This window comes from Syngnathus floridae, chromosome 14 (assembly GCF_059516105.1).
Source record: "Syngnathus floridae isolate MCC-2025c chromosome 14, RoL_Sflo_1.0, whole genome shotgun sequence".
NCBI classification, from domain to species: Eukaryota; Metazoa; Chordata; class Actinopteri; order Syngnathiformes; family Syngnathidae; genus Syngnathus; species Syngnathus floridae.
The window spans coordinates 109,081-120,011 of NC_142426.1; the positions used below are offsets into that span (position 1 = coordinate 109,081).

The window sequence follows — 10,931 nt, forward strand, 5'->3', positions numbered from 1 at the left end:
ATAATTTAAATTGCTTTCAACCTTCATTCATCGGTTCAACCAACATTACTCGCTCTTATTACCAACTTGTATTGATTTAACTAAGCGTTTAATACTTCCTATCAGGTCTCAAATCGAGATTTGGCAAAATACAATTTCAGCAAATCCAATTTTGCCAGGGAACAAAAATAGATTAAATAAACTAAATAAGTCCTCTTCCCATTAAATAAATCAGAAAAGTCTGTCTTGTAACCAGTCCTCTTCAAACAAGTAAAGTCTGCCCATTTTGTGCCGTAGATTTTGTGTCTATGCCTAGTATTTAAACAAAATCATAATTTAAACGACTTCTTTCCTTCATTCACTTTGGAAATTTGGAATTGCAGCAAATCGAATTTTGCCAGGGAACAAAAATAGATCAATTAAACTAAATAAGTTTTCTTCCCATTAAATGAATTAAAAAAGTGTCTTGTAACCAGTCCTTTTCAAACAAGTAAAGTCTGCCCATTTTGTGCCGTCGATTTTGTGTTTATGCCTAGTATTTATACAAAATCATAATTTAAAGGACTTCATTCCTTCATTCACTTTGGAAATTTGGAATTGCAGCACATCAAATTTTGCCTGGGAAGAAAAGTAGATTAAATAAATTTAATAAGTCTTACTACTTCCCATTAAATAAATTAAATACGTCTTACTTGTTTCCACTCCTTTTCAAAACAGTAGTTTAAAACGAGGGCCCTTCACTCAATCTTTAACCTCAACCCCGCACGTTGTGTTGTATCTGTGAATCTTGGTTGTGGCCAAATGATAGTTTTCTTTCATTCGTTTAGGTTCCAAGAAAACTTGATGTAACTCTACTTTTAACTGCCGTTTCAGATAAGCGGGTATTACGTCGCAGTCATGTGCCGCGGATATGACGTAATTGCCCGAACCTCCGCCAAAATTCAAATCTGTTGGCGCGATGGCCGTGAGCCGCTGAGCAGCGACGATTATCAACAGAAATATCTTTATTTTCTGCTTGCAACTGGACCGTCTAGAGCGTACACGGTAAGTAACACTCATTGTGTTTAAGGAGATTTACGTTTGTAATAGCAGAAGTGTAGCCGCGTTGCGTTGTACGTGTGAAAATTGGTCGAGGCGAAATGTTAATGTTTAATTTCATTCCTTTAGGTTCCACGGTGTTTGTTGGCTGCAAGTTTTCCACTGCAAGAAGAGGCTCGTATCATTGACCAGGAGCGAGCTACAATGGTGAGTAGCCATAACATTTATGTTAAACACTTCCTATTTCATGTCTAACAGTACTTGATTTAACAAATAACCATAAATAAATACAGTGTGGGCACTGAAGTTAACATATGTGATTATACTGCCTAATCTGTCACAGAGTAGATTGTTGCAAAGTAATATAAGATCCAAAGTTGTAATTCAGAATAGTTTTCAAAAGAAGGCCATTAGAATTATATACAAGTACGATTACCCTTAACATAACAACAAGCTATTAATTAAATCACAAATTCTTCAATTCAAAGATTTGGTAGATTATCAGACAAATAATGTCTAACAGTAATTGATTTAACACATCACGATAAGTAGATTGAGTGTGGGCACTCTCAAGTTAACATATATGATTATACTGCCTAAACTGTTACAGAGTATGTTGTTGCCAAGTAATGTAGAATAGATCCAAAGTAGTAATCCAGAATAGTTTTGAAGAGGCCATTAGAATAATAAACAAATCTGATTACCTTGAACATAATAACAAGCTAAGTGTTTAATATGTCCTATGAAGTCAAAATTGGGCACCATCATGTGGTGAAATTTGGAATTGCATCACATCCAATTTTGCCTGGGAACAAACAGATTAAATAAATCTTAGTTTTGAATAAGCCACTCCTTCTCAAACAAGTAAACTCTGCCCATTTCGCGCAGTAGATGTTCTGTTGATATCTAGTATTTATACAAAGTCATAATTTAAATTGCTTTCAACCTTCATTCATCGGTTCAACCAACATTACTCGCTCTTATTACCAACTTGTATTGATTTAACTAAGCGTTTAATACTTCCTATCAGGTCTCAAGTCAAGATTTGGCAAAATACAATTTCAGCAAATCCAATTTTGCCAGGGAACAAAAATAGATTAAATAAACTAAATAAGTCCTCTTCCCATTAAATAAATCAGAAAAGTCTGTCTTGTAACCAGTCCTCTTCAAACAAGTAAAGTCTGCCCATTTTGTGCCGTAGATTTTGTGTCTATGCCTAGTATTTATACAAAATCATAATTTAAAGGACTTCATTCCTTCATTCACTTTGGAAATTTGGAATTGCAGCACATCAAATTTTGCCTGGGAAGAAAAGTAGATTAAATAAATTTAATAAGTCTTACTACTTCCCATTAAATAAATTAAATACGTCTTACTTGTTTCCACTCCTTTTCAAAACAGTAGTTTAAAACGAGGGCCCTTCACTCAATCTTTAACCTCAACCCCGCACGTTGTGTTGTATCTGTGAATCTTGGTTGTGGCCAAATGATAGTTTTCTTTCATTCGTTTAGGTTCCAAGAAAACTTGATGTAACTCTACTTTTAACTGCCGTTTCAGATAAGCGGGTATTACGTCGCAGTCATGTGCCGCGGATATGACGTAATTGCCCGAACCTCCGCCAAAATTCAAATCTGTTGGCGCGATGGCCGTGAGCCGCTGAGCAGCGACGATTATCAACAGAAATATCTTTATTTTCTGCTTGCAACTGGACCGTCTAGAGCGTACACGGTAAGTAACACTCATTGTGTTTAAGGAGATTTACGTTTGTAATAGCAGAAGTGTAGCCGCGTTGCGTTGTACGTGTGAAAATTGGTCGAGGCGAAATGTTAATGTTTAATTTCATTCCTTTAGGTTCCACGGTGTTTGTTGGCTGCAAGTTTTCCACTGCAAGAAGAGGCTCGTATCATTGACCAGGAGCGAGCTACAATGGTGAGTAGCCATAACATTTATGTTAAACACTTCCTATTTCATGTCTAACAGTACTTGATTTAACAAATAACCATAAATAAATACAGTGTGGGCACTGAAGTTAACATATGTGATTATACTGCCTAATCTGTCACAGAGTAGATTGTTGCAAAGTAATATAAGATCCAAAGTTGTAATTCAGAATAGTTTTCAAAAGAAGGCCATTAGAATTATATACAAGTATGATTACCCTTAACATAACAACAAGCTATTAATTAAATCACAAATTCTTCAATTCAAAGATTTGGTACATTATCAGACAAATAATGTCTAACAGTAATTGATTTAACACATCACGATAAGTAGATTGAGTGTGGGCACTCTCAAGTTAACATATATGATTATACTGCCTAATCTGTTACAGAGTATGTTGTTGCCAAGTAATGTAGAATAGATCCAAAGTAGTAATCCAGAATAGTTTTGAAGAGGCCATTAGAATAATAAACAAATCTGATTACCTTGAACATAATAACAAGCTAAGTGTTTAATATGTCCTATGAAGTCAAAATTGGGCACCATCATGTGGTGAAATTTGGAATTGCATCACATCCATTTTTGCCTGGGAACAAACAGATTAAATAAATCTTAGTTTTGAATAAGCCACTCCTTCTCAAACAAGTAAACTCTGCCCATTTCGCGCAGTAGATGTTCTGTTGATATCTAGTATTTATACAAAGTCATAATTTAAATTGCTTTCAACCTTCATTCATCGGTTCAACCAACATTACTCGCTCTTATTACCAACTTGTATTGATTTAACTAAGCGTTTAATACTTCCTATCAGGTCTCAAGTCAAGATTTGGCAAAATACAATTTCAGCCAATCCAATTGTGCCAGGGAACAAAAATAGATTAAATAAACTAAATAAGTCTTCTTCCCATTAAATAAATCAGAAAAGTCTGTCTTGTAACCAGTCCTCTTCAAACAAGTAAAGTCTGCCCATTTTGTGCCGTAGATTTTGTGTCTATGCCTAGTATTTAAACAAAATCATAATTTAAACGACTTCTTTCCTTCATTCACTTTGGAAATTTGGAATTGCAGCAAATCGAATTTTGCCAGGGAACAAAAATAGATCAATTAAACTAAATAAGTCTTCTTCCCATTAAATAAATTAAAAAAGTCTGTCTTGTAACCAGTCCTTTTCAAACAAGTAAAGTCTGCCCATTTTGTGCCGTCAATTTTGTGTTAATGCCTAGTATTTATACAAAATCATAATTTAAAGGACTTCATTCACTTTGGAAATTTGGAATTGCAGCACATCAAATTTTGCCTGGGAAGAAAAGTAGATTAAATAAATTTAATAAGTCTTACTAGTTCCCATTAAATAAATTAAATACGTCTTACTTGTTCCCACTCCTTTTCAAAAAAGTAGTTTAAAACGAGGTCCCTTCACTCAACCTTTAACCCTATTTATTCACCTTCTAGGCTAAGTGTTAAAGGCTAAGTGTTAGAGGCTAAAAGCCAGAGGCTAGGCGCCAGAGGCGAGTTTTTGTGGGCTGAAGTTTTAGTGGGGTTAGTGTGAATACAATCCAAAAGAATACAACAGAATACAATACAATAGAATATAATACATAGATTAAATTCAATAGCTCTTACTACTTCTCATTAAATAAATTAAATACGTCTTACTTGTTCCCAATCCTTTTCAAAAAAGTAGTTTAAAACGAGGGCCCTTCACTCAACCTTTAACCTCAACCCCGCACGTCACATTGTGTTGTATCTGTGAATGTCTGTTGTGGCCAAATGATAGTTTTCTTTCATTCGTTTAGGTTCCACGGTGTTTGTTGGCTATGTTTTCCACTGTCAGAAGGATGAAAATACAAAGTACAACGCTTGGACCTGGGCGAAGACGTCACCGGTGAGTCCTTCCTTCCTATTTATTTACCTTCTAGGTGCTAAAGGCTAAGTGTTAGAGGCTAAGTGTTAGAGGCTAAGTGTTAAAGGCAACACAATACGAACAACACAACACAATACGAACAACTCAACACAATATGAACAACACAATATGAACAACACAACACAATACGAACAACACAACACAATACGAACAACACAACACAATACGAACAACACAACACATTACGAACAACACAACACAATACGAACAACACAACGATACTGCACTGAACAACACGATACCGCACTGAACAACACGATACCGCACTAAACAACACGATACCGCACTGAACAACACCATGCCGCACTGAACACCATGCCACACTGAACAACACCATGCCGCACTGAACAACATTATGCCGCACTGAACAACACCATGCCGCACTGAACAACACCATCCCGCACTGAACAACACCATGCCGCACTGAACAACACCATTCCGCACTGAACAACACCATGCCGCACTGAACAACATTATGCCGCACTGAACAACACCATGCCGCACTGAACAACACCATGCCGCACTGAACAACATTATGCCGCACTGAACAACACCATGCCGCACTGAACAACACCATCCCGCACTGAACAACACCATGCCGCATTGAACAACACCATGCCGCACTGAACAACACCATCCTGCACTGAAGAACACCATGCCGCATTGAACAACACCATGCCGCACTGAACAACACCATCCTGCACTGAACAACACCATGCCGCACTGAACAACACCATGCCGCACTGAACAACACCATGCCGCACTGAACAACATTATGCCGCACTGAACAACACCATGCCGCACTGAACAACACCATGCCGCACTGAACAACACCTTGCCGCATTGAACAACACCATGCCGCATTGAACAACACCATGCCGCACTGAACAACACCATCCTGCACTGAACAACACCATGCCGCATTGAACAACACCATGCCGCACTGAACAACACCATCCTGCACTGAACAACACCATCCCGCACTGAACAACACCATCCCGCATTGAACAACACCATCCTGCACTGAACAACACCATGCCGCACTGAACAACACCATGCCGCACTGAACAACACCATTCCGCACTGAACAACACCATGCCGCACTGAACAACACCATCCTGCACTGAACAACACCATCCCGCACTGAACAACACCATGCCGCATTGAACAACACCATGCCGCACTGAACAACACCATCCTGCACTGAACAACACCATGCCGCACTGAACAACATCATGCCGCACTGAACAACACCATGCCGCACTGAACAACACCATGCCGCACTGAACAACATTATGCCGCACTGAACAACATTATGTCGCACTGAACAACACCATGCCGCACTGAACAACACCATGCTGCACTGAACAACATTATGCCGCACTGAACAACACCATGCCGCACTGAACAACACCATCCCGCACTGAACAACACCATGCCGCATTGAACAACACCATGCCGCACTGAACAACACCATGCTGCACTGAACAACATTATGCTGCACTGAACAACACGATCCTGCATTGAACAACACCATGCCGCACTAAACAACACCATCCTGCACTGAACAACACCATGCCGCACTGAACAACACCATGCCGCACTGAACAACACCATGCCGCACTGAACAACACCATCCAGCACTGAACAACACCATGCCGCATTGAACAACACCATGCCGCACTGAACAACACCATCCTGCACTGAACAACACCACCCCGCACTGAACAACACGATCCCGCATTGAACAACACCATGCCGCATTGAACAACACCATGCCGCATTGAACAACACCATGCCGCACTGAACAACACCATGCCGCAATGAACAACACCATCCCGCACTGAACAACACCATGCCGCACGGAACAACACCATGCCGCACTGAACAACACCATCCCGCACTGAACAACACCATCCCGCACTGAACAACACCATGCCGCATTGAACAACACCATGCCGCACTGAACAACCCCATCCTGCACTGAACAACACCTACCCGCACTGAACAACACCATGCCGCACTGAACAACATTATGCCGCACTGAACAACACCATGCCGCACTGAACAACACCATGCCGCACTGAACAACACCATGCCGCACTGAACAACACCATGCCGCAATGAACAACACCATCCCGCACTGAACAACACCATGCCGCATTGAACAACACCATGCCGCACTGAACAACACCACCCCGCACTGTACAACACCATCCCGCATTGAACAACACCATCCCGCACTGAACAACACCATGCCGCACTGAACAACACGATGCCGCACTGAACAACACCATGCCGCACTGAACAACACCATGCCGCACTGAACAACACCATGCCACAATGAACAACACCATCCAGCACTGAACAACACCATGCCGCATTGAACAACACCATGCCGCACTGAACAACACCATCCTGCACTGAACAACACCACCCCGCACTGAACAACACGATCCCGCATTGAACAACACCATGCCGCATTGAACAACACCATGCCGCACTGAACAACACCATGCCGCACTGAACAACACCATGCTGCACTGAACAACACTATGCTGCACTGAACAACACCATGCCGCACTGAACAACACCATCCTGCACTGAACAACACCTACCCGCACTGAACAACACCATGCCGCACTGAACAACATTATGCCGCACTGAACAACACCATGCCGCACTGAACAACACCATGCCGCACTGAACAACACCATGCCGCACTGAACAACACCATGCCGCAATGAACAACACCATCCCGCACTGAACAACACCATGCCGCATTGAACAACACCATGCCGCACTGAACAACACCATCCTGCACTGAACAACACCACCCCGCACTGTACAACACGATCCCGCATTGAACAACACCATCCCGCACTGAACAACACCATGCCGCACTGAACAACACCATTCCGCACTGAACAACACCATGCCGCACTGAACAACACCATGCCGCACTGAACAACACCATGCCGCACTGAACAACACCATGCCGCACTGAACAACATTGTGCCGCACTGAACAACACCATGCCGCACTGAACAACACCATCCCGCACTGAACAACACCATGCCGCATTGAACAACACCATGCCGCACTGAGCAACACCATCCTGCACTGAACAACACCATCCCGCACTGAACAACACCATGCCGCACTGAACAACATTATGGCGCACTGAACAACATTATGCCGCACTGAACAACACCATGCCGCACTGAACAACACCATGGCGCACTGAACAACACCATGCCGCACTGAACAACATTATGCCGCACTGAACAACATTATGCCGCACTGAACAACACCATGCCGCACTGAACAACACCATGCCGCACTGAACAACACCATGCCGCACTGAACAACACCATGCCGCACTGAACAACACGACGTCGCACTGAACAACACGACGCCGCACAGAACAACACGACGCCGCACAGAATAACACAACACCGCACAGAACAACACAATACCGCACAAACAGTTTTAGATAATATTACGTCGCAGTCATGTGACGCGGACATGACGTCAATAGGCGGAACTCACGGCAAAATTATACTCCGTGGGCGTGGCTTGCAACAGGAAGTAGGAAAGCGGCAATTCTGGCAAACAAGACACAGCGGTTAGTAACACGATGACTAACAAGGCAAATATTTTTGTTTTCAGCTTGCAACTTGACCGTCTAGAGCGTACAAGGTAATTACAACTGTTTTTTTTTGAGCCCTGAAAAGCGAGGGAGTTTGGCGTTTGGGAGGAACGTCGAACTCGGCGTCTGCTTCCAGCCACAGACGCCAAATTTCGACGATTATTTCGACTGGTCAACGGTTGTAAATTATTGCGTTGACTAAAAACTTTATTTAACTCTACTCTTAACTTTGCCGTTTCAGATATGCGGGTATTACACCGCGGAAATGACGTCAATAGGCTGAACTCTCGCCAAAATTCAAATCTGTGGGCGCAATGGCCTTGAGCGAGACACCGGATACAAACACGACGATTATCAACAGAAATATCTTTATTTTCTGCTTGCAAGTGGACCGTCTAGAGCGTACACGGTAAGTACAACTCATTGTGTTTAAAAAGATTTACGTTTGTGTAGTTTGCGTTGCGTTGTATCTGTGAATGTTGGTTGAGGCTAAATGTTAATGTTTAATTTCATTCCTTTAGGTTCCACGGTGTTTGTTGGCTGTATGTTTTCCACTGCAAGAAGAGGCTCGTATCATTGACCAGCAGGAGCTACAATGGTGAGTACCCCTTTCGTCTTCCATTTATGTTAAACACTTCCTATTTCATGTCTAACAGTACTCGATTTAACAAATAACCATAAATAAATACAGTGTGGGCAGTCAAGTTAACATATGTGATTATCCTGCCTAATATGTTTATCACAAATATGTCACTAATCACTAATATGTTTATTTGTTTATCACAACACCTTTGGACCTTCAGCAATCGATTATTTCCCTTCATCTACAGAGAGACAGAACGATGGTGTCTTAAACATCTCATTCATTTCACCAAATAACTTCACGCAGGTGGATAACGGCCGTCTCGGTCACGCTATGTTGCGTGATGCAGTTTTGAAGAACCAAATGCATTTATTCAATGAATAAGTCAAGCTAGTTCTATGTTTATGATGTTGTAAGTTACGGTACCGATTGAAGTTGAGTTCGAAGCCAGTGGAAAACAGCGCTGCGTTTGTGCTCTCCAGGTACAAATGTTGTGATCTCTGACTGACGACCGGGCGAGACTCGAGTAAGAGATGTCCAAACGAGCTCCGGCAGGGCGGGCCAAGGCGGAGCGAACGGACGCCCTTCAGGCCGCCAATGACGAGCTGAGAACCAAACTGATGGACGTCCAGTTAGAACTTCAGCAGGAGAAGAACAAGGTGAAAACCTCAACAGACAGACACTGCCTGCCTCCCTGCCTGCCTCCCTGCCTGCCTCCCTCCCTCCCTCCCTCCCAGATTTCCCGATGTAGATTAGACATGCGTGTGCCATGACTGTGTCAGCCTACATCAACAAATGCACCGAGGACGTCAGCACCACTAAGAATATCATCACCCGGGGGCAACCAACGACCCTGGATGACTGAGGAGGTACGTCAAACGCTACGAGCGCGGAACTCTGCCTTCAAGTCTGGCGACAAGGAGACACTGAGGACAGCGAGAGCCAACTTGAACCGTGCCATCAGGATAGCGAAGCGAGACCACAGTCGAAAATTTCAGGATCGTTTCCACGACGTCAAAAACATCAGGAGTATGTGGCAAGGCATACGGGCGATTACAGACTACAACTCACCCTCCCCCCCCCCGCTGGGTGTAGTTGATGCTGACTTTCTAAATGGTCTAAATAACTTCTTTGGGAGGTTCGAGGCACTAAACGGCACTCCAGCAGTTAAAACTGTCCCCCATCAGAAAGAGGAGGTACTCTGCCTTGACTCCGCCGATGTGTTGAAGACCCTGAGGAGAGTCAACCCCTGTAAGGCCCCTGGCCCCGACAACATTCCTGGGCGTGTGTTCAGGGAATGTGCAAGTCATCTGGCTGGGGTCATCACAGACATTTTTAACACCTCGCTGGGCCAAGCCACAGTGCCGGCGTGCTTTAAGACTGCCTCCATCATTCCGGTGCCGAAGAAACCTCAAATCACCTCATTTAATGATTACCGGCCTGTTGCACTGACTCCGGTTATGATGAAGTGCTTCGAAAGGCTGCTTAAAGGTCACATCGTTTCCAGACTCCCCCTATTATTTGACCCGTTCCAGTTTGCCGACCGGCAAAACCGCTCCACTCAGGACGCCATCTCCTCCGTTCTTCACCTGAGCCTGGCTCACCTGGAGGAGAAGAACACCCATGTGCGGATGCTGTTCCTGGACTTCAGCTCAGCGTTTAACACCATCATCCCACAGCATCTGGTAGGAAAATTGGAACACCTGGGCTTCAACACCCCCCTTCGCAACTGGCTGCTAGACTTCCTCACCAACAGACCTCAGTCAGTCCGGGTCGGACAGAACACCTCTGATGTCATCACCCTCAGCACAGGC

The 10,931-nt window shown here is 43.3% G+C and overlaps 1 long non-coding RNA gene across 1 annotated transcript; it reads left to right on the forward strand.

Annotated features, from left to right (window-relative positions):
* The first annotated feature begins 2,579 nt into the window (after positions 1–2,579).
* LOC148386868 (uncharacterized) lies at positions 2,580–10,667 on the forward strand. The gene is made up of 7 exons (XR_015862665.1): positions 2,580–2,745; positions 2,869–2,946; positions 4,755–4,843; positions 8,555–8,584; positions 8,776–8,943; positions 9,056–9,132; positions 9,600–10,667. It is a non-coding gene; the product is annotated as an uncharacterized LOC148386868 (long non-coding RNA).
* The last annotated feature ends 264 nt before the right edge of the window (positions 10,668–10,931 follow it).